Genomic DNA, 24,081 nt, shown 5'->3' with positions numbered 1-24,081 from the left:
GATGCCTTCTTCGATGTGATGGATGAATGGTTTGGGGATTATTTGAGAAATCACCGCAATATACCAAGACCTCCCCCACCCCCTAACCAACCTGATGAGGATGTGCCACGAGGTAAGGAACCGGTGAGAATCGGTAAAGCCCCTGTAGATAAGCTTAGAAAATATGAGGCTATGGAATTCAGAGCTAAAGTTGATGATGACGCTGAAAGAGCTGAGTTCTGGCTCGAAAATACTACACGGGTGCTAGATGATTTGTCATGCACACTCGAGGAATGTTTGAAGTGTGTTGTGTCCCTTTTGAGGGACACTGCATACAATTGGTGGAAGACCGTATCCTCGGTAGTGCCGAAAGAAAATATTACATGGGATTTCTCCCAATCAGAGTTAAGGAAGAAATATAAATTAGCCAACGATTTTTGGACTCGAAGCGAAAGGAGTTCTTGGAACTCAAACAAGGGAACAAGACTATAGCAGAATACGAGAGAGAGTTCGTACGACTAAGTCAGTACGCAACTGAACGGGTCCAAACTGAATCGAAAATGTGTAAACGCTTTGATGAAGGTCTGAATGAGGATATCAAGTTGTTGATTGGGATCTTGGAAATACGGGAGTTTGCCGCATTGTCCGATCAAGCTAAGAAGGCCGAGGAACTTAATAATGAAAGAAAACAAGCTAAGAGAGAGGCTCGAGTTGTGAGCAAGAGGTCTAGCGTTAAAACGCTCTCGTTTCCACGAAGAAAGCTAGGAGCCTGCATGAACGCTCTACTTTGTCAGTGGGATATTCGGGTAGATCGAGAAGCTCTAAACAACGAGGTCAAAAGTCTTCCTCCCCGATGGTGACTAGTGTGGGGAGTGTAGATGATCAAAAACCGAAGTGTAAGAGCAATAACAAATTTCACTTCGGAGGGTGCCAAATAAAGAGCGGTGCGTGTTTCAAATGTGGTTCTCTTGATCACTTTCTCAGAGACTGTCCAGAACGAGCCAAAACACAAGTGGAGATAGCTCCTAAGTCGAGTGCTCCCATTCTACGAGGTAGACCTCCGAGATATCCTGGGAGTGCTAGTGGTAGTCGAGTCATGACTAAAGATGCTGTAAAATCAGAGGTTCGAGCCTTGGCAAGAATATATGCGATACGCGCTCGAGAGGAAGCCGCTGCTCCTGATGTTATTACTGGTACTTTCTCTATTTTTAATATAAGTGTTGTTGCTTTAATTCACCCAGGGTTGATGCATTCATATATTTGCATGAGATTGGCGTCTAGTATGAACATACCTCTTGAACATACGGAAGATATTATTAGAGTGTCGAACCCACTAGGCAGATCAGTTCTAGTTGATAAAGTTTGTAAGAATTTTCCTTTGACAATTCAAGGTCGTTGTTTCCCGGCTAACCTTATGTTGTTACCATTTGATGAATTTGTTGTAATACTTGGTATGGATTGGTTAGCCCTTCATGATGTAACGGTGAATTGTGGTAGTAAGTATATTAAGTTAAAATGCCCGGATGGTAAGATTCTAGGGGTCGAATCAAGAGAATTAGGTTCATCACTGGTTGAAATCACCACAATGGTTGCCCAAAGATATATGAGGAAAGGATATAAAGCCTACCTTGCATTTGTACTTAATACTAAGGAAACAGAGCTGAAAATCAAGTCTGTGCTGATAGTATGTGAGTACCCAGATGTCTTTCTGGAGGAATTACCCAGATTACCTCCTGAAAGGGAGATAGAGTTTGGTATTGAACTGGTGCCAGGGACAACTCCCATTTCTATTGCCCCGTACACAATGACACCTACCGAGCTGAAGGAATTAAAAGCACAGTTGCAAGAGCTAACGGATAAAGGATTCGCTAGGCCAAATTTTTCACCTTGGGGTGCCCCTGTGTTGTTCGTAAAGAAGAATGATGGTTCGATGAGGTTATGTATCGATTATCGGCAACTGAACAAGGTGACTATTATGAATAAGTATCCTTTGCCAAGGATCGATGATTTGTTTGACTAGTTGGGAGGAGCCATAGTATTCTCCAAGATAGACTTGAGGTCTGCCTGATGAGTTAAAGACTCGGATGTACCCAAGACAATTTTTAGAACGAGGTATGGCCAATATGAATTCCTTGTCATGCCGTTTGGGCTGACGAATGCACCGGCTATGTTTATAGATCTAATGAATAGGATCCTTCGGCCATATTTGGATAAGTTTGTCGTTGTGTTTATTGACGACATTTTGATCTACTCTAAAGATGAGACAAAGCATGCGAAGTACCTGAGAATTGTGTTGCAAACCTTGCGAGAAAATTAATTGTATGTTAAGTTTAGTAAGAGTGAGTTTTGGCTCCAGGATGTTGGATTTTTGGGTCATATAGTTTTGGGTGAAGGCATTCGAGTTGATCCAGGTAAGATTTCTGGAATTGTTGAATGGAAATCGCCCAAGAATGTAACCGAGGTTAGAAGCTTTTTGGGCTTAGCTGGTTACTATCGAAGGTTTGTGAAAGGATTTTCCATGATAGTGACTCCGATGACGAAGCTGCTACAGAAAGACGTTAAGTTTGAATGGACAGAGAAGTGTCAGCAAAGTTTTGAGAAGTTAAAGACAGTGTTGACCAAAGCTCCTGTTTTAGTGCTACCTGAACCGAGAAAAGAGCTTGTGGTCTACAGTGATACATCCTTAAATGGATTGGGTTGTGTACTTATGTAAGATGGCAAGGTGATAGCCTATGCTTCACGACAATTGAAGCCTCACGAGAAGAATTATCCAACCCATGACCTAGAGCTTGCCGCTATTGTTTTTGCCTTGAAAATTTAGAGGAATTTTTTGTATGACGAGACTTGTCGTATATTCACGGACCACAAGAGTTTGAAATACTTGATGACTCAGAAAGAATTAAATTTGAGACAGCGGAGATGGTTAGAATTAATTAAGGATTATGATCTGATTATTGACTACCACCGGGGAAAGGCGAATGTGGTCGCCGATGCATTGAGTAGAAAATCCCTGTATGCTTTGAGAGCCATGGATAGTCGTTTGACATTGCTTGATGAATATTCAGTTCTGGCCGAGCTGGAGGCTAGGCCAACATTTCTGTAGGAAATTCATGATGCTCAGCTTAATGATGATGACTTGCAAGCAAAAAGAGCTCAATATGCGTCTGATATTGAGTTAGATTTCTGAATTAGTCTTGATGGATGTTTAATGTTTAGAGATAGGGTTTGTGTACCCAAAGACAATGAACTTATTCGGAAGATTTTGCAAAAAGCACATAACAGTCGTCTGTCTATTCACCCGAGAAGTACCAAGATGTACAACGATTTAAAGAAAATGTACTGGTGGGACAACATGAAAAAAGATGTTTTTGAATTTGTATCGAAATGCTTGGTATGTCAGCAAGTTAAAGCTGAACATCAAGTGCCTTCAGGTTTGTTATAGCCTGTAATGGTCCCCGAATGGAAGTGGGACAAAGTTACCATGGACTTCGTGACAGGATTACCTTTAACTCTGAAAAAGAAAGATGCCATATGGGTTATAGTGGACAACTTGACAAAGTCAGCTCATTTCATCCCGTTAAGGACAGATTATTCTCTTGATAGATTGGCCGATTTGTACATTTTTTAGATAGTAAGATTGCACGGAGTACGACTGTCGATTATTTCGGACAGAGACCTGAGGTTCACTTCGAGATTCTAGAAGAAGTTACAAGAAGCCTTGGGTACAAAGTTGAACTTTAGCACAGATTTTCACCCTCAAACTGATGGCCAGTCTTAGCGGATGATTCAGATTCTTGAGGACATGTTGCATTATTGCATCCTCAAATTTCAGGGTAGCTGGGAAAAATACTTGCCATTGGTAGAATTTTCCTACAACAATAGTTTCCAAACAAGTTTGGAGATGGCGCCTTATGAGACCTTATATGGCTGGAAGTTCCGAACTCCATTGTACTGACAGAACTCAAGGAAAATCAGATTCATGGAGTTGATCTAATTAAACAAACTGAAGAAAAAGTTAAAGTAATATGAGATTGTTTAAAACCGGCATCAGATAGGTAAAAGTCTTATGCTAATCTGAAAAGAAAGGAAATTGAGTTTCAAGTTTGAGATAGAGTATTCTTGAAAGTATCTCCATGGAAAAAGGTATTGAGATTTGGTCAGAAAGGTAAATTGAGTCCATGATTTATCGGACCGTACGAGATCACCGAAAGAGTTGGACCATTATCCTATTGTTTGGCATTGCCAGCCGAACTGGAAAAGATTTATGACAAGTTCCATGTATCCATGTTAAGGAGATACTGATCAGACCCCTCTCATGTAATTTCACCGACTAAGATTGAAATTTGACCGGACATGACTTATAGAGAGGAACCGATTAAGATATTGGCTCGTGAAGTTAAACAGTTAAGAAATAAAAATATGGCTCTAGTAAAAGTTTTATGGCATCGACATGGTGTAGAAGAGGCTACATGGGAGACGAAAGAAACCATGAGAAATCAATATTCGAATCTGTTTTCTGGTAAGACTTTCGAGGACAAAAGTCCCTAAGGGGGGAGAAATGTAACATCCTGAAATAGGGCCTAGTCAGAATGGTGGTTTCAAGACCACAAATCCAACATCAAAATATTTACTTTATGATTATTATGAGGCCTAGAATATAAGTATATGCATGTGTTAAAGTTTCATGAAGAAATTCTTTAAGTAAGGTGTTCAATTGGAAATTAGGGACTAAGTTGAATAAATTGCAAAACTTGAATTCTAGAAGCAATTTGTATGAAATTGCTTTGGGTTATGAATTAGAAGGTCTTGGAGAGCAATTTGCCCAAATTCTATGTTTTTGGACAAAAATGGGCTTGCATGGGTGGAAATTTAAGGAAAGGGCTTAAGGGTATTTTGGTCATTTGGAATTTTAATGAAATAAAATGGGAAAAATGAACCAAAATCAGTCCATTCTCTTCCTTGTCCAGTCAAAACTTCAAGGGTTTCCATAGCTAAGGTTTTCAAGCTTTCCAAGCTCAATAGTAAGTGCTCTCAAGCCCTATTTTTCAAGCTCTTTGTATATTTGAAATCTCGGTAGCTTGCTCTCTCCATTTCTACCCATATTTCATGCTAGGGTTCATGTTTAAAAATTTACCCATGCATGAGTTGCTTGTATTTTGATGGATTATGGAGGAATGTGAAAGATGAATGTGTATTAAACATCTTTTCCTAGTTGACTGAATTAAAAGAGTTGAAAGCTTAGTTGCAAGAATTGACAGATAGAGGCTTTGCATGACCGAGTTATTCTCCCTAGGGTGCACCAGTTTTGCTTGTGAAAAAGAAAGACAGAACTATGAGAATGTGCATCGATTATCGTCATCTTAATAAAGTGATGATCAAGAACAAATATCCTTTACCAGGGATAGATGATTTGTTCGATTAGTTGAAAGGAGCTACAGTGTTTTCAAAGATAGATTTGAGATCGGGTTACTATCAGTTGCGAGTGAAAGACTCTAATGTGCCAAAAGCTGCTTTTCGAATGAGGTACCGACACTATGAGTTTTTAGTTATGCCTTTTGGATTAACGAATGCACCTGCTATTTTCATGGATTTAATGAACAGAATTTTTAGACCGTATTTAGATAGATTTGTTGTCGTATTTATTGATGACATTTTGATTTATTCGCGTGATGAAATTGAGCATGCCAAACATTTAAGAATAGTGCTATAGACTTTGCGAGATAAGCAGTTATACGCGAAGTTTAGCAAATGCAAAATTTTGGTTAGGAGAAGTCGATTTTCTGGAACATGTTGTGTCGGTATTTGGTATTTGAGTTGATCCGAGTGAGATTTCGGCTATTTTGGATTGGAAGCCTCTGAGAAATATTTTTGAAGTCCGCAATTTTCTGGGACTTGCTGGTTATTATCGCCGGTTCGTAAAAGGATTTTCTATGATTGCAACACCATTGATAAAATTGCTTCAGAAAGATATGAAATTTGAATGGTCTGAAAAGTGTTAGAAAAGTTTTGATTAGTTGAAAGCTTTATTAGCCGAAGCTTCGGTGTTAGTTCAGCTAGAATCGGGTAAAGGATTTGTAATATGTAGTGATGCATCTTTGAACAGTTTGGGATGTGTTTTGATACAAGAAGGAAAAGTCATAGCTTATGCCTCGAGATAATTAAAGTCGCATGAAAAGAATTATCAGACGCACGACCTTGAATTGGTTGCAACAGTGTTCGCTTTGAAATTTTGGCGTGACTATTTATTCTGTGAGAAATGTCACGTTTATTCCGATCAAAAAAGCTTAAAATATTTGATGACTTAAAAAGATTTGAATCTACTACAACTAAGATGGTTAGAGTTGTTAAAAGACTACGAGCTTGTAATTGACTATCATTTGGGAAAGGCCAATGTTGTTGTTAATGCTCTAAGTCGAAAATCATTTTTTGCATTGCGTGCAATGAATACTCAGTTAATTTTTTTCTAATGATGGTTCGGTTTTAGCTGAGTTGAAAGCAAGACCATTATTTATACAGTAGATTAATGATGCACAAAAGGTTGATAATAAATTGTTAGCAAAACAAGCTCAATGTGATTTGAATACTAATTTAGAATTCCGTGTTGATGCTTGATAAGTCATAATTTATACAAATTTTTATCCTATGTTATCATCAGATTTGTGGAATTTAATGCTCCTAGGAATTTGATGCTCCTAGTCTTTTAATTTCATGTTTTATACTAAGGTGAGCATAAGCAAGTAAAAAGAGTGAGAAACAGGCCAAAAACGGAGAAAATGGGTCAACGTGAGAAATCAACACGGCCTGGACTACCTCACACAGGTAGTTCACACACCCATGTCTATCTAACAGATTGCAACACGGCCTAAGCCACCTCACACGGGCATGCCCCTGTCGAGCCCAAGTCTAGTCCTATTCGGAAAAGGCCACTCTTGAGGGTCTTGAAGCATTCTAAAGCCTATATCAACACCCCAGGAGTACCTAGAGGGGATACACGGAGCAGGAGGCAAGGAATTGCTCAATGAAAGCCGATTGATCCATCTCAGAAGTCGGATTCTCCTTCAAGACTGAAGATTTCCCTTCGATTTCCTTTGGGATTTTTGGGTTTCTTTATGTTTTGTTATTATTATTCTTTTGAGTTGTTTTCTTTTAAACTTATGAACTAAATTCCCCAAATACCTAAAGGAAATAAAACCTAAGACGGATCTTGTTATAATTTTCTGAATTATATGATAAATATTTGATTTGTTCTTAATTATGAGTTCTTAATTCTTGCTTTAATATTCCAGGATATTGATTCAAATATTGATGTGCTTATTTAGAGGAGCAAAAGTCCCTGTCTGAGAGTAGATCTAGCATAATTAAGCGGAGTTGATTGCACCCCTAGACATACGGTGACATAATTTTTTTGGATTAGGGTGAAAACTAATAAGGGAATCCATATATCGAGTTAAAGCAACACTAGGGATTTTAATTAGAAAGAGATTTCAATTAATCAACCTAGGCTTAGATGTTGTTAGTCTCGAGAGAGATAATAATATAACTTGGGGATTTCTACGAATCAAGTCAAGTGAATAAATCGTCTGATTCAGAGTCAAATAACAAGTGAAGTCTAGGTGGATTTTCCCTTGGTATTTTCCAAATCAATCAAAATTTCCCAAAAGTTATTTCCCCAATTTTCTTCTTGTGCATTCTTAGTTTAGTTAATTAATTTAGATAAAAACAAATCCCCTTATTTTTAGGCTAGATAATAAAAAGATGGTTAATACTAGTACTTTTAGTTCCTGTGGGTTCGACATTCCGGTCTTGCTATAAGCTATACTACTATTCGATAGGTGCGCTTGCCTTTATCGTGATAATAGTTAGTTTTCAAGTATGATCAATCATAAATATAAAACTTATCACGAGACGATCACAACAAGTTTTTGGCGCCATTGCTGGGGAACTAAAATATTAGGAACGCTTAATTTTCATTACTTTAGCCATTTATTTTAGTTTTGTTAATTTTACTAAATTTTCTTTTATTTTCTTCTGACAAGTTTTTATAGTTTATGACTAGAAAAAAACCCGTCAGGACCATTGCTTTTTAACAGTAAGATTGAAAGCACAGCTTGCAGAAACTGAAGAGAAATAAAGCGAAACCTAAGAAACATAGAGGAAGGACAAGAGGAAGATATCCATAACACAACCGAGGAGATGGCTGAAAATCAAGAAAATCTGCTACCTCCTGCAATTGTTGCTGATCCAGGAAATCAAAATCTTGCTCCACACACTATGTATGATTATGCTAAACCTAATTTAACAGGAACTGAGTTGAGTATAGTTAGGTCTGCTACTGCTACAAATAATTTTGAACTAAAACCTAACACGATTCAAATGATACAACAGTTTGTTCAGTTTGATGGTTTGCAGGATGAGGATCCAAACACTCATTTGGTGAATTTTCCGGAACTCTGCGAAACATTTAAAATTAATGGCGTTTCTGATGATGCCATTCGCCTTTGGTTATTTCCCTTTTCATTAAGGAATAAGGCTAAATAGTGGTTAAACTCGTTACCACGAGGGTCAATCACTACTTGGGAACAAATAACCCAAAAGTTTTTACTTAAATATTTTTCGCCGAATAAAATGGCTAAGTTGAGGAATGATATCTCTTCTTTTGTGCAGATGGATCTAGAAACACTCTATGATGCATGGAAGAGATACAAGGATCTATTGAGAAGGTGCCCTCACCATGGGTTACCTTTATGGCTGCAGGTTCAGATGTTTCACAACGGCCTGAATCCTTCAACCAGACAAATAATCAACACAACTACTGGGGGGATTATAAATAGTAACACACCTGAAGAGGCTTATGAATTTATAGAAGAGATGTCACTGAATAATTATCAGTTGCAAGTCATGAGGATAAAGCCGTCGAAAGCAGCCGACATTTTTAACGTTGATTCGGACACCATGCCCTCTAATCAGGTAGAATTTTCGAATAGAAAAATTGATGGTTTACTTGGTTCATCACAGGTTCACCCAGTAATGCAATGCAATACAAGTAGAGGTGGAACAAACAATTCAGAATACCCACCTATTGGCTACAACATGGAAAGTGAGCAACTAAATTAAATGGGTAATAATCCTCGACCTCAAAATAATCCTTATAGTAACTCTTACAATGCAAGTTAGAGGAACCATCCAAATTTCTCATGGGGAGGCCAAGGGAATCAAAGACCAACACCCCCTCCAGGCTTCCAACAACCTTACCAGCAAGAGAAAAAGCCAAACCTTGAAGAGATGATGACAAAATTTATTTCAGTAGCGGAAACCTGTTTTCAGAACACTGAACTTACACTTAAAAATCATCAAGCATCGATCCAAGGGCTTGAGAATCAAATTTGACAGCTGGCTAAGATGATTTCAGAGAGACCACTAGGAAGTCTACCTAGTAACACCAAACCCAACCCAAAAGAGCATGTCAAAGTAGTTATACTAAGGAATGGGAAAGTGTTAGCGGAATATGAAAAGAAGCCATTACAAGAAGCTGACAAAAATAAAGGAAAGGAGGTAAAAACCGAAAACAATGATAATCCAATGCCAAAAGAATATAACCACCAATCCCGTATCCAGCAAAGTTGAAGAAAAACCTCATGGATGCACAATTCGGTAAATTTCTTGAACCTTTTAAACAACTGCATATTAACTTACCTTTTGTTGAAGCTATATCGCAGATGGCTACTTATGCAAAATTTTTAAAGGAGCTTCTAACAAACAAAAGGAAGTTTGAAGACTTATCTACAGTGGAAAGTAATGAGGAGTGCTCGGCCATACTCCAAAACAAACTGCCAACCAAACTGGAAGATCCAGGAAGTTTTACTATTCCCTACTTAATTGGTAGTTTGAATGTTGATAAGGCACTAGTTGATTTAGGCGCTAGCATTAATTTGATGCCATATAAAATGTTTAAACAACTTGGCCTTGGGGAGCCTAAACCCACTAGAATGAGTATTCAATTAGCTGATAGATCTGTTAAATATCCTAAGGGAATTATAGAGGATGTACTTGTAAAAGTAGATAAATTTATATTTCCTGTTGATTTCTTTGTGCTTGACATGGATGAGGATGTTGAAGTGCCTTTAATCTTAGGTTGTCCATTTTTAGCCACTGCTAGGGCTGTTATTGATGTGGGTGATGGTAAATTGGTACTTAGAGTAGGTGACAAAGAGATTATTTTTAAAATTTATGATGCCATGAGATTTTCTAGGGAACAGGATGACTCGTGTTATTTTATTGACTCTATTGATCATGCTACTCAAGATTCTTTTCAGGAAATCGTACATAAGGACACGTTGGAACTGTGTCTTACCCAAAGAGAGGGGGTGGATGATGATTCTGAGATAGGAACTGAACTAAAATCTAATGAAACCTCCCCAAGACCAGCAGAATATGAGGGTGTTAAGGCAAACGATGAACTTAAGTAAAAACCCTCTATTAAAGAACCTCCCAAACTGAAACTTAAACAATTTCCAAATCAGTTGGAATGCGCATTCCTTGGAAGTAATTCTACATTACCAATAATTATTGCATCAAACTTGCAACCCAAGGAGAAAGAGGAATTACTCCAAGTATTAAGAGAGCATAAAAGGGTCATAGCCTGGAAAATTTCTGACATAAAAAGGATCAGCCCATCTTTTTTCACCCACAAAATTTTAATAGAAGATGAATATAAGCCATGTGTGCAAGACCAAAGACAACTGAACCCCAACATGAAGGAAGTTGTTAAAGCTGAGGTAATTAAACTCTTAGATGCTGGAATTATTTATCCTATTTCTGATAGTTCTTAGGTAAGTCCAGTGTAGGTTGTTCCTAAAAAAGTAGGCATGACTGTTGTAGCCAATGAGAAGAATGAATTAATCCCAACAAGGACAGTCACAGGTTGGAGAATTTTCATTGACTATAGGAAGCTGAATGATGCCACGAGAAAAGATCACTTCCCCCTTCCATTCATTGACCAAATGTTGGAAAGATTATCAGGGCACATGTACTACTATTTTCTAGACGGACTCTCTGGCTATTTACATGTCCATACGGTATGTTTTCTTATCGTAGAATGCCTTTTGGATTATGTAATGCTCATGTTACTTTTCAGCACTGCATGATGGTCATTTTTGACGAACTCGTAGAAGACATCATAGAGGTATTTATGGATGATTTCTCAATTTTTGGTAACTCTTTCCATCTTTGCCTTAAAAATTTAAAACGAGTCCTAATAAGATGTGAGGAAACAAACCTTGTGCTTAACTGAGAAAAATGCCAATTTATGGTTCAAGAAGGTATTGTGTTAGGACATAAAATTTCTAGTAAAGGGATTGAGGTTGATAAATCTAAAATTAAAACCATTGAAAAACCACCTCCCCTTAATTCAGGTAAGGCTATTAGAAGTTTCTTAGGACATGCTGGGTTTTATAGAAGATTTATTAAAGATTTTTCTAAAATAGCTAAGCCTTTGACTAAATTACTAGAAAAAGATTTACCTTTTAATTTCGATCAGGAATGTTTAGAAGCATTTAATACTTTAAAGGATAACTTGATTAAAGCTCCAATTATAATTGCAACTGATTGGAATTCACCTTTTGAACTAATGTGCGATGTAAGTGATTTTGTAGTAGGTACAGTTTTGGGATAGTGAAGAGATAAGCATTTTCAACCTATCTATTATGCTAGCAAAATTTTGACAGCCGCACAAGAAAACTACACAACCACGGAGAAGGAACTGCTAGCTGTGGTTTTTGCCTTCGATAAATTTAGGCCATATCGAATATTTTCTAGAGTTGTAGTTTATACTGATCATTCTGCTCTTCGCTGCCTTTTAACTAAGACAGATGCAAAACCTCAACTCATTCGATAGATTTTGTTACTACAGAAATTTGACTTGGAGATTAAGGATAAGAAAGGAGCTGAAAATCTAGCGGTTGATCATCTTTCCAGGCTTGAAAATCCAAGTACCAAAAAGCTAGATGAAGTTGAAATAAATGATTCGTTTCCTGAAGAATAATTTTTTAGCCGCTCAAGACCTACTAGAGGACATTATAGTGGAAATAAAACCGCACCTAAAATACTCAAATCAGGTTTTTATTAGCCCACTCTATTCAAAGATGCCAACAGTGTAACAGCCCAAAATTGACCCTAGTCGGGAAGTGGTTTCGGGACCACAAAACCGAGTCATAAAAATAATTAATTTCCATATTCTATGCTTATTATGTGTGTACATGAGTATGTGGAAGTTTCATTCTCCAATTTTGCCAATTGCATGAGAAATTATTAAATAGGGATCGATATGAGACATGGTGAAAAGATGATAGGCTAATTTAAAATGGTCTATTAATGCATGTTGTGAAAATGATGGGTTTGCATGTCAAATTACCCAAAATTTGAGCTAGTGGTTGGCCATGCTATGGGTGGAAACATGTTGGGAACATGTTGGCCTAGTGAGGTATGTAGGAAAAAAATAAAATAAGCAGTATGGGTAATAAAGAAAGGAAAAACAAAAAAATGAGTGGTTGTTCCCCCCCCATTGCCGTGAGCTAAAGAAAGGAAAAGAAAAACTTGTTCATCCTTTTTCATCCTCTTTTGACCGAAAATTCTAAGGGAGGAGGAAGGAGTTCTTGCTTCATGTTTGGTTTGGAAGAGAATTAGGAGGAAGTTTGGCTATGCATGTAACTAGATTGAGGTATGTTTGATATTATTCTTTAAGATTCATGTTTATTTTAAGTTGTAAGTTTGAAATCTACCTAGCCATAGTTCAAACTTTGTTAAATGATGGAGATGATATTCGGCCATGCATGTTACATTCTTGGTTGGTATTTTGATGTTTGATGTTGTGGTGATGAGGCATGAAGATGAGTTAAGATTCGGCCTAGGTGGAGTTTGTGTTAATGCCATTGCATGCTAAATATGAAGCTTGTTAATGATGCATGTGATGGTGGATTGATGATTCTTGAATCTCTTTTTTTTAGCATTTTTGAGTGAGCACATATGTGCATTGGTTGCTAGATGGGGAAGAATCGGCTAGCAAGTTGTGTGCTAAGGCCGAATATAATTTTTGTAGGTTAATGAGTAATGCATGTGCTAAATTGATGGAAAGGGAGAGGATGCTTTACTAGTGTATAAATGATATAAAGATTTTAGAAATTATTTTTGGTTAGGTGTATGTATGATTAGGTATATTCGGCCATATGAGTAAATATATATAGATGATGTTAAATTTGATTATGTATAATGGGCCATATAGGGTACACATTGTGATATTAACTTTGATTCTCCATAATTGATCAAGTGGGTGATTAGTAAGGGTGATTGCCAAATATACTAACATACATATGCATGTGTAATTGGATTGTAAATATTTAGCAAGGCGGTTAAACTAGTTGATTTATTGATTAAGCTCAAGGAGTTAAAGGAGGAGAATCGAGCAAAGGCAAAGAAAAGATCATCGAGTAGCCGAGTTGGAACCATCTTACCCAACACAAGTAAGTCATTAAGCATATCTTTGGTATTGATTAAAGGATCGTAATACCTACACCATTGTGTTTAATGAGATGAAATGTATACAAATGAATATGTAAGTAGAGATGAAATTTGTCGAATGTAAAAAGGAAGTGAAGCCTATTGAGTGGCTGGTTTTCGGCACTAAGTGTGCGGGCAATAAGTGTTCACGGTCATGAGATTGGCACTAAGTGTGCGGGTTTAAATTGTACAGCACTAAGTGTGCGAGTTTAAAGTACATGGCACTAAGTGTGCGCGGTTGATTATTAAGCACTATGTGTGCGAACCCAATATATATTTTCTATAAATCATTTACATTAAGGGTGCGACTTTACCGAGTCGATTTTGGATAGCGGAAAAGGTAAGTGTGCGAACTTGAAATGCATGGCACTAAGTGTGTGAGTTTAAAGTGCATGGCACTAAGTGTGCGCGGTTGATTATTAAGCACTATGTGTGCGAACCCAATATATATTTTCTATAAATTATTTACATGAAGGGTGCGACTTTACCGAGTCAATTTTGGACAGCGGAAAAGGTAAGTACCTTGAGTTCATGGCTAATAGGCGCTATGTTTATATTTGGAGTTGAGCTTGGTAAGTTTTGAACCTATGTGACGATTATAGTTGAAGTCACGTACATAAGGTTCATTGTGGAATAGGTGAAAGTTCGTTTAATTGTATGATTATAACGAAAATAAAATGATGTATAAAAGGCCAATGTAGGACTTGGTATGAGATTGAACCATAGGGTTTAAGGAACTATGGTATAGTTTGGTATGGATGGAGTACTTAACCTCATTTCATTGTTTCCTGTTGTGATAATTTTATTAATGGATGGTTGTGGAATGCTTATGGCTTACTGAGTTATATACTCATTCGGTGTTTGCTTGTCACCTATTCTAGGTTTCTTGGACTCGTCTCTTTTTGCGTGATCGTGCCGTCGTCGAAGTCATCACACCGGCTAGCAAGTTTTGGTACTTTCTTCTTAGTCGGCTTAGGAGAACATTTCGGCATGTATAGGCTATTATGTTGTGTTTGAACTTTGGTATGTAAACTTTTAGCCATGCGAAAATGGCATAAATGTTCGGTTGGGTTTGGTTTCATAACGATAGGTCGTAAATCTTGATAATTCGACCTTTTTATGCCATATGTCATGGTTGATTATTTTGGTGTTAAAATTCATGATATGGCAATAGTGTAGTAGGGGGATGTTTGACAATGATTAGCCTTTGGCATGGCTAGTCATGATCATAATTTGTGATATGTATGACGAATTACTAGTTAGATCAAGGAGAAATCACGAAATGGGCATAGTTGCTTTCGTAACAGATGCTGTCAGCAGCAGTGACATGAGATTGAAAAATCACTAAAAATATTAGGAGTGGAATTAATTGATGAATAAATTATGTATTCGAAGCTCGATGAGTCTATTTTCATATAGAAGCAACGAAAAGATCATATGGACAGTATGTTAAGAGATATTCAGGTTCTCGTGAGACAGGGCCAGAACGGTTTCTGGATTCCCTGTTCCTACTTTGGAAATTCATTATAAATTAACCAGAGACAATTAGGAGTCATACCATATATGGATAGATTCCTCTCTGAGTCTAGTTTCTATAGAAACAAACGGCATCAGTATTGAAGCTCTGTGCAGGGAGATATCTAGGTCGTAATGCGCAAAGGTCAGTGTAGTCGATCCCTGTAACATGGGAGACTTTGACTAATAAACTGTACTAATTTGCCAGACCAAAAATTCTAGAAAAAATATGTAGATGGGCATATGAGTCTAGTTTCAGGGAAAAATCACGAAACTGATTTTCGAGTTGTGAAACTCAAGATATGATTTTTAAAAAGACTAGTACGCAGATTGGCAGTGTCTGAGAAATATTTTTATAAAGGGTTTAAAGTCTGTTAACATCTCGTGTCCGACTCCGGTGTCGGTCTCGGGTTCGGGGTGTTACATTTGATTGGTATCAGAGCTATGGTTTAGTCGGTTCTAGGAGTACCATAGCACGTATGAGTCTAGCTATACATGCCGAATGTTAATGTTTAACTGTGTGATGACTTCTGACGGTTAAAATTTATGTTTTGATTAGTAAATGGATCCCGGTGTAGAGAGAACCTTGGCGGATGACATTGAAAGTGTAGCGGCTGCTCCTGCACAAGGGACACCGCCTGTTGAACCTCAGTCATCTGCGAATAATCAAGGTGAGGGGGCTAAACAAGCCTTCTTTACCATGATGAATGAGTGGGTCGCGCAGTATGCCCGAACCAATTCGGCTGTCCAACAATTCCCGAATTTGAATAATCCACCCCCGGAGCCAGTAATGCCATCAGTTACTGATCCTGTGAGGCTGAGTAAGCCACCTGTAGACTTGATTAGGAAGCGCGGGGATGAGGAGTTCAGGGCCATAGTTACTGATGATGCTGAAAGGGCCGAGTTCTGGCTTGATAACACCATTCGGGTGTTTGATGAACTGTCATGCACCCCCGATGAATGTCTAAAGTGTGCTATATCCTTGTTGCGGGACTCAGCCTACTATTGGTGGAGGACCCTGATTTCCATAGTCCCAAACGAACGAGTAACTTGGGACTTCTTTCAGATGGAATTTCGAAAGAAATATATTAGTCAACGGTTCATTGATCAAAAGCGTAAGGAATTCTTGGAACTCAAGCAAGGCCGTATGACAGTATCTGAATACGAACATGAATTCGTAAGACTCAGTAGGTATGCCCGGGAGTGTGTAGCTGATGAGGTTGCTATGTGCAAAAGATTCGAAGAAGGATTGAATGAAGATTTAAAGCTACTAATGGGTATTTTGGAAATAAAAGAATTCGTAACACTAGTCGAACGAGCCTGCAAGGCGGAAGAACTTGGAAAGGAGAAGAAGAAGGCTGAATTTGAAGCTAGAGACTATCGTAAAAGATCGACGGGTAAAGCTCCGTTCTCAGCCGTAAAGAAGTTCAGGGAGGACACTAATAAGTCGAGGACGACTGCGGGAATTTCCATCAGAGCAAGACCATCGACGGACTCCCGAGCTACTTCGGTAGCTAGTGTGGGCAATAATCGTCTAGAGAAACCTGAATGTCCCCAATGTGGAAGACGACACATAGGTGAATGTTGGGGTAAGTCTATTAACAGGGCCTGTTACGGATGCGGTTCGAAGGACCACTTCATTAGAGATTGCACGGAGCTTGATGAGAAGAATAAGATTCAAGGTGCAAGACCTAGTGGAGTGACAACTAGAGGTAGACCACCGAGAATTTTAGGAGGTAGGGGTGGTAGTCAGAGAGGGACCTCTGATACGGTTGTTCGAGCCGAGAACCGTACTCCTGCTAGAGCATATGCCATTCGCGCACGAGAGGAGGCATCCTCCCCTGACGTCATCACTGGTACCTTCACTCTCTTTGATACTAATGTGATTGCATTGATTGACCCTGGCTCTACTTATTCATATGTATGTGAAACCTTAGCATCCAGTAAGACTCTACCTGTTGAGTCTACTGAGTTCGTAATTCGGGTGTCAAATCCCTTGGGTCGTTACTTGCTTGTCGACAAAGTGTGTAAGAGATGTCCCCTAGTAATTCGAGGTTCTTGTTTTCTGGCGGACTTGATGCTTTTGCCGTTTGATGAATTTGATGTTATTCTTGGTTTGGATTGGCTGACCGCGCATGATGCGGTTGTGAATTGCAAAAGCAAGACTATTGATTTGAGGTGCACAAATAACGAGGTAATCCGAGTTGAGTCTACGGATTTGGAGGGGTTGCCAGCTGTAATATCAGCAATGTTGGCCCAGAAATATGTAAGAAAAGGGTGTGAAGCATACCTTGCGTATGTACTTGATGATAAAGAATTAGAAAAGAAACCCGAATCTGTGCGGGTGGTTTGTGAATACCCGGATGTTTTTCCTGAAGAATTACCGGGTTTACCACCTGTTCGGGAGGTAGAGTTTGGTATTGAGCTTGTACCTGGGACTACGCCGATTTCGATAGCTCCGTATCGTATGGCACCAACCGAGTTAAAAGAGTTAAAATCTCAGTTGCAAGAATTGACGGATAGAGGTTTTGCTCGACCAAGTTTCTCACCTTGGGGTGCACCAGTATTGTTCGTGAAAAAGAAGGACGGAACCATGAGGTTGTGCATTGACTATCGTCAACTGAATAAAGTGACGATAAAGAACAAATATCCGTTGCCGCGCATCGATGATTTGTTCGACCAATTGAAGGGAGCCTCAGTGTTCTCAAAAATAGATTTGAGATCGGGCTATTATCAGTTGCGAATTCGAGATTCGGACATACCCAAAACTGCTTTCAGAACGAGGTACAGTCACTACGAGTTCTTAGTGATGCCGTTTGGGCTCACTAATGCCCCTGCGGTATTTATGGATTTGATGAATCGGATCTTCAGACCATATTTGGATCGGTTCGTAGTTGTGTTCATTGATGACATCTTGGTCTATTCAAGAGATGAGATCGAACATGCTGAACACTTGAGATTAGTGTTGCAAGTTTTGCGGGATAAGAAGTTATATGCTAAGTTCAGTAAGTGTGAGTTCTGGTTAAGAGAGGTTAGCTTCTTGGGTCATGTGGTATCCGCATCGGGTATTCGAGTTGACCCGAACAAAATCTCAGCCATACTTAACTGGAAACCTCCGAGAAATATTACTGAGGTTCGGAGCTTTTTGGGACTCGCCGGTTATTACCGACGATTTGTCAAAGGTTTCTCGATGATAGCCACACCAATGACGAAGCTACTTCAAAAGGATGCTAAGTTCGAATGGACGGAGAAATGTCAGAAAGGCTTCGATCAACTGAAAACTCATTTGACTGAAGCTCCAATTTTAGTGCAACCCGAATCAGGCAAAGAGTTTGTCATTTATAGTGATGCATCCCTACTCGGGTTGGGTTGCGTATTGATGCAAGAAGGCCGAGTTGTGGCCTATGCGTCGAGACAATTGAAGCCACACGAGAGAAATTATCCAACCCATGATCTCGAACTAGCCGCCATCGTATTCGCTTTGAAAATATGGCGACATTACTTGTTTGGCGAAAAGTGCCATGTATTTTCAGATCACAAAAGTCTCAAATATTTGATGACTCAAAGAGACTTAAATCTACGAAAAAGACGTTGGCTTGAGTTGTTGAAAGATTACGAACTTGTCATTGATTACCACCCGGGAAAGGATAATGTGGTTGCGGACGCCTTAAGCCGGAAATCACTGTTTGCTTTACGAGCGATGAATGTGCACTTGTCTGTTCTACCCGACAATGTGTTAGTAGCTAAATTAAAGGCCAAACCATCATTGATTCATCAAATTCGTGAAGCTCAGAAAGTCAACGATGAATTGGTTGCAAAATGGGCTGAATGTATTCCGAATATGGAATCCGAATTTCAAATTGATGATGACGATTGTTTGAGGTTCAGAAGTCGGTTGTGTGTTCCAAGAAATTCAGAACTCATTTCGATGATTCTGAACGAAGCTCATTGTAGCCGAATGTCAATTCACCCGGGGAGTACGAAAATATACAATGATTTGAAACGACAGTTTTGGTGGCATGGTATGAAACGGGACATCTCCGACTTTGTTTCGAGATGTTTAATATGTCAACAAGTGAAAGCGGAACATCAAGTGCCTTCAGGATTACTTCAGCCGATCCTGATACCCGAGTGGAAATGGGATCAAGTCACAATGGACTTTGTGTCCGGACTACCATTGTCAACAAGTAAGAAGGATGCGATTTGGGTTGTTGTTGATAGACTAACTAAGTCGGCTCACTTTATCCCCGTGCGTACGGATTTTTCATTGGATAAACTAGCCGAATTGTATGTTTCTCAGATTGTGAGATTACATGGAGTACCTATTTCTATCGTGTCGGATAGAGATCCGAGATTCACCTCGCGATTTTGGAAGAAATTGCAAGAAGCTTTGGGTACCAAGCTGCATTTTAGCACCGCTTTTCATCCCCAAACCGATGGTCAATCCGAGCGGATAATTCAGATACTCGAGGATATGCTGAGATGCTGCATCCTTGAGTTTAGTGGTTCATGGGAACGGTATGTACCTTTGATTGAATTCGCTTACAACAATAGTTTTCAATCAAGTATTAAGATGGCACCTTACGAGGCTTTGTACGGTCGTAAATGCCGTACACCATTGTTTTGGACCGAGCTCGGTGAAAGTAAAATTTTCGGAGTTGATTTGATTAAAGATGCCGAACAGAAAGTAAAGGTAATCCGTGAAAGTCTGAAGGCAGCCACAGATCGTCAGAAATCGTATGCGGACTTGAAACGAAAGGACATTGAATATCAGGTGGGAGATAAAGTGTTCCTTAAAGTTTCGCCTTAGAAAAAGGTACTCAGGTTAGGCCGTAAGGGCAAGTTGAGCCCGAGATTCATTAGGCTGTACGAAATCTGCAAACGAGTTGGTCCGGTTGCGTATAGATTGATTTTACCCCTTGAGCTTGAAAAGATTCACGACGTCTTTCATGTTTCGATGCTTCGACGCTATCGATCTGATCCATCGCATATAATTAGCCCATCAGAGGTTGAAATTCAAGCCGATATGAGTTATGAAGAAGAACCGATACGTATCCTAGCTCGTGAAGTGAAGGAGTTGCGAAACAAAAGGGTTCCGTTAGTGAAGGTGTTATGGCTCAAACATGGGATCGAGGAAGCTACTTGGGAAACCGAGAGCTCGATGAAAGAACGATACCCAAACCTATTTATCGGTAAGATTTTCGGGGACGAAAATTTCTTAAGTGGGGGAGAGTTGTAACAGCCCAAAATTGACCCTAGTCGGGAAGTGGTTTCGGGACCACAAAACCGAGTCATAAAAATAATTAATTTACATATTCTATGCTTATTATGTGTGTACATGAGTATGTGGAAGTTTCATTCTCCAATTTTGCCAATTGCATGAGAAATTATTAAATAGGGATCGATATGAGACATGGTGAAAAGATGATAGGCTAATTTAAAATGGTCTATTAATGCATGTTGTGAAAATGATGGGTTTGCATGTCAAATTACCCAAAATTTGAGCTAGTGGTTGGCCATGCTATGGGTGGAAACATGTTGGGAACATGTTGGCCTAGTGAGGTATGTAGGAAAAAAATAAAATAAGCAGTATGGGTAATAAAGAAAGGAAAAACAAAAAAATGAGTGGTTGTTCCCCCCCCATTGCCGTGAGCTAAAGAAAGGAAAAGAAAAACTTGTTCATCCTTTTTCATCCTTTTTTGACCGAAAATTCTAAGGGAGGAGGAAGGAGTTCTTGCTTCATGTTTTGTTCGGAAGAGAATTAGGAGGAAGTTTGGCTATGCATGTAACTAGATTGAGGTATGTTTGATATTATTCTTTGAGATTCATGTATATTTTAAGTTGTAAGTTTGAAATCTACCTAGCCATGGTTCAAACTTTGTTAAATGATGGAGATGATATTCGGCCATGCATGTTACATTCTTGGTTGGTATTTTGATGTTTGATGTTGTGGTGATGAGGCATGAAGATGAGTTAAGATTCGGCCTAGGTGGAGTTTGTGTTAATGCCATTGCATGGTAAATATGAAGCTTGTTAATGATGCATGTGATGGTGGATTGATGATTCTTGAATCTCTTTTTTTTTAGCATTTTTGAGTGAGCACATATGTGCATTGGTTGCTAGATGGGGAAGAATCGGCTAGCAAGTTGTGTGCTAAGGCTGAATATAATTTTTGTAGGTTAATGAGTAATGCATGTGCTAAATTGATGGAAAGGGAGAGGATGCTTTACTAGTGTATAAATGATATAAAGATTTTAGAAATTATTTTTGGTTAGGTGTATGTATGATTAGGTATATTCGGCCATATGAGTAAATATATATAGATGATGTTAAATTTGATTATGTATAATGGGCCATATAGGGTACACATTGTGATATTAATTTTGATTCTCCATAATTGATCAAGTGGGTGATTAGTAAGGGTGATTGCCGAATATACTAACATACATATGCATGTGTAATTGGATTGTAAATATTTAGCAAGGCGGTTAAACTAGTTGATTTATTGATTAAGCTCAAGGAGTTAAAGGAGGAGAATCGAGCAAAGGCAAAGAAAAGATCATCGAGTAGCCGAGTTGGAACCATCTTACCCAACACAAGTAAGTCATTAAGCATATCTTTGGTATTGATTAAAGGATCGTAATACCTACACCATTGTGTTTAATGAGATGAAATGTATACAAATGAATATGTAAGTAGAGATGAAATTTGTCGAATGTAAAACGGAAGTGAAGCCTATTGAGTGGCTGGTTTTCGGCACTAAGTGTGCGGGCAATAAGTGTTCACGGTCATGAGATTGGCACTAAGTGTGCGGGTTTAAATTGTACAGCACTAAGTGTGCGAGTTTAAAGTACATGGCACTAAGTGTGCGCGGTTGATTATTAAGCACTATGTGTGCGAACCCAATATATATTTTCTATAAATTATTTACATTAAGGGTGCGACTTTACCGAGTCGATTTTGGACAGCGGAAAAGGTAAGTGTGCGAACTTGAAATGCATGGCACTAAGTGTGTGAGTTTAAAGTGCATGGCACTAAGTGTGCGCGGTTGATTATTAAGCACTATGTGTGCGAACCCAATATATATTTTCTATAAATTATTTACATGAAGGGTGCGACTTTACCGAGTCAATTTTGGACAGCGGAAAAGGTAAGTACCTTGAGTTCATGGCTAATAGGCGCTATGTTTATATTTGGAGTTGAGCTTGGTAAGTTTTGAACCTATGTGACGATTATAGTTGAAGTCACATACATAAGGTTCATTGTGGAATAGGTGAAAGTTCGTTTAATTGTATGATTATAACGAAAATAAAATGATGTATGAAAGGCCAATGTAGGACTTTGTATGAGATTGAACCATAGGGTTTAAGGAACTATGGTATAGTTTGGTATGGATGGAGTACTTAACCTCATTTCATTGTTTCCTGTTGTGATAATTTTATTAATGGATGGTTGTGGAATGCTTATGGCTTACTGAGTTATATACTCATTCGGTGTTTGCTTGTCACCTATTCTAGGTTTCTTGGACTCGTCTCTTTTTGCGTGATCGTGCCGTCGTCGAAGTCATCACACCGGCTAGCAAGTTTTGGTACTTTCTTCTTAGTCGGCTTAGGAGAACATTTCGGCATGTATAGGCTATTATGTTGTGTTTGAACTTTGGTATGTAAACTTTTAGCCATGCGAAAATGGCATAAATGTTCGGTTGGGTTTGGTTTCATAACGATAGGTCGTAAATCTTGATAATTCGACCTTTTTATGCCATATGTCATGGTTGATTATTTTGGTGTTAAAATTCATGATATGGCAATAGTGTAGTAGGGGGATGTTTGACAATGATTAGCCTTTGGCATGGCTAGTCATGATCATAATTTGTGATATGTATGACGAATTACTAGTTAGATCAAGGAGAAATCACGAAATGGGCATAGTTGCTTTCGTAACAGATGCTGGCAGCAGCAGTGACGTGAGATTGAAAAATCACTAAAAATATTAGGAGTGGAATTAATTGATGAATAAATTATGTATTCGAAGCTCGATGAGTCTATTTTCATATAGAAGCAACGAAAAGATCATATGGATAGTATGTTAAGAGATATTCAGGTTCTCGTGAGACAGGGCCAGAACGGTTTCTGGATTCCCTGTTCCGAACTTGGAAATTCATTATAAATTAACCAGAGACAATTAGGAGTCATACCATATATGGATAGATTCCTCTCTGAGTCTAGTTTCTATATAAAGAAACGGCATCAGTATTGAATCTCTGTGCAGGGAGATATCCAGGTCGTAATGTGCAAAGGTCAGTGTAGTCGATCCCTGTAACATGGGAGACTTTGACTAATAAACTGTACTAATTGGCCCGACCAAAAATTCTAGAAACAAATATGTAGATGGGCATATGAGTCTAGTTTCAGGGAAAAATCACGAAACTGATTTTCGAGTTGTGAAACTCAAGATATGATTTTTAAAGCGACTAGTACGCAGATTGGCAGTGTCTGAGAAATATTTTTATAAAGGGTTTAAAGTCTGTTAACATCTCGTGTTCGACTTCGGTGTCGGTCTCGGGTTCGGGGTGTTACAAACAGGTATGTTACTTCTTGTGGCAAATGCCAACAGATAGTAAATATCTCCAAACATGATGAAATGCCTCAAACATATATGCTTTCATGTGAAATATTTGGCGTTTGGGGTATCGACTTCATGGGTCCATTCCCTAGTTCATCTGGGAATAAATACATCTTAGTAGTTGTTGATTATATGTCCGAATGGGTTGAAGCCCAAGCTTTACCTACTAATGATGCTAGAGTAGTAATACGATTCCTTAAGAAACTCTTCTCTCGATTTGGAACACCTAGAGCAATTATTAATGATAGGGGTACTCATTTCTATAATGCCCAATTTGACAAGGCCATTAAGAAATACGGAGTTCACCACAGAACAACTACCCCTTACCACCCTCAAACTAGTGGCCATGTCGAAGTAGCAAACCGAGAGCTTAAACGCATCCTAGAAAAGACAGTAGAATTGAACAGGAAGGAT

General features: G+C 38.6%; 1 non-coding gene across 1 annotated transcript; it reads right to left on the bottom strand.

Moving 5' to 3' along the window:
• Positions 1–8,610: 8,610 nt before the first annotated feature.
• LOC121211643 (small nucleolar RNA R71) lies at positions 8,611–8,717 on the bottom strand. The gene has a single exon (XR_005906862.1). It is a non-coding gene; the product is annotated as a small nucleolar RNA R71 (small nucleolar RNA).
• Between the last annotated feature and the right edge of the window lie 15,364 nt (positions 8,718–24,081).

The sequence above is a fragment of the Gossypium hirsutum genome, chromosome A12 (assembly GCF_007990345.1).
Source record: "Gossypium hirsutum isolate 1008001.06 chromosome A12, Gossypium_hirsutum_v2.1, whole genome shotgun sequence".
NCBI classification, from domain to species: domain Eukaryota; kingdom Viridiplantae; phylum Streptophyta; class Magnoliopsida; order Malvales; family Malvaceae; genus Gossypium; species Gossypium hirsutum.
Note: the sequence above shows the minus strand (reverse complement) of the source record. Positions and strands in the feature narration are given on the sequence as shown.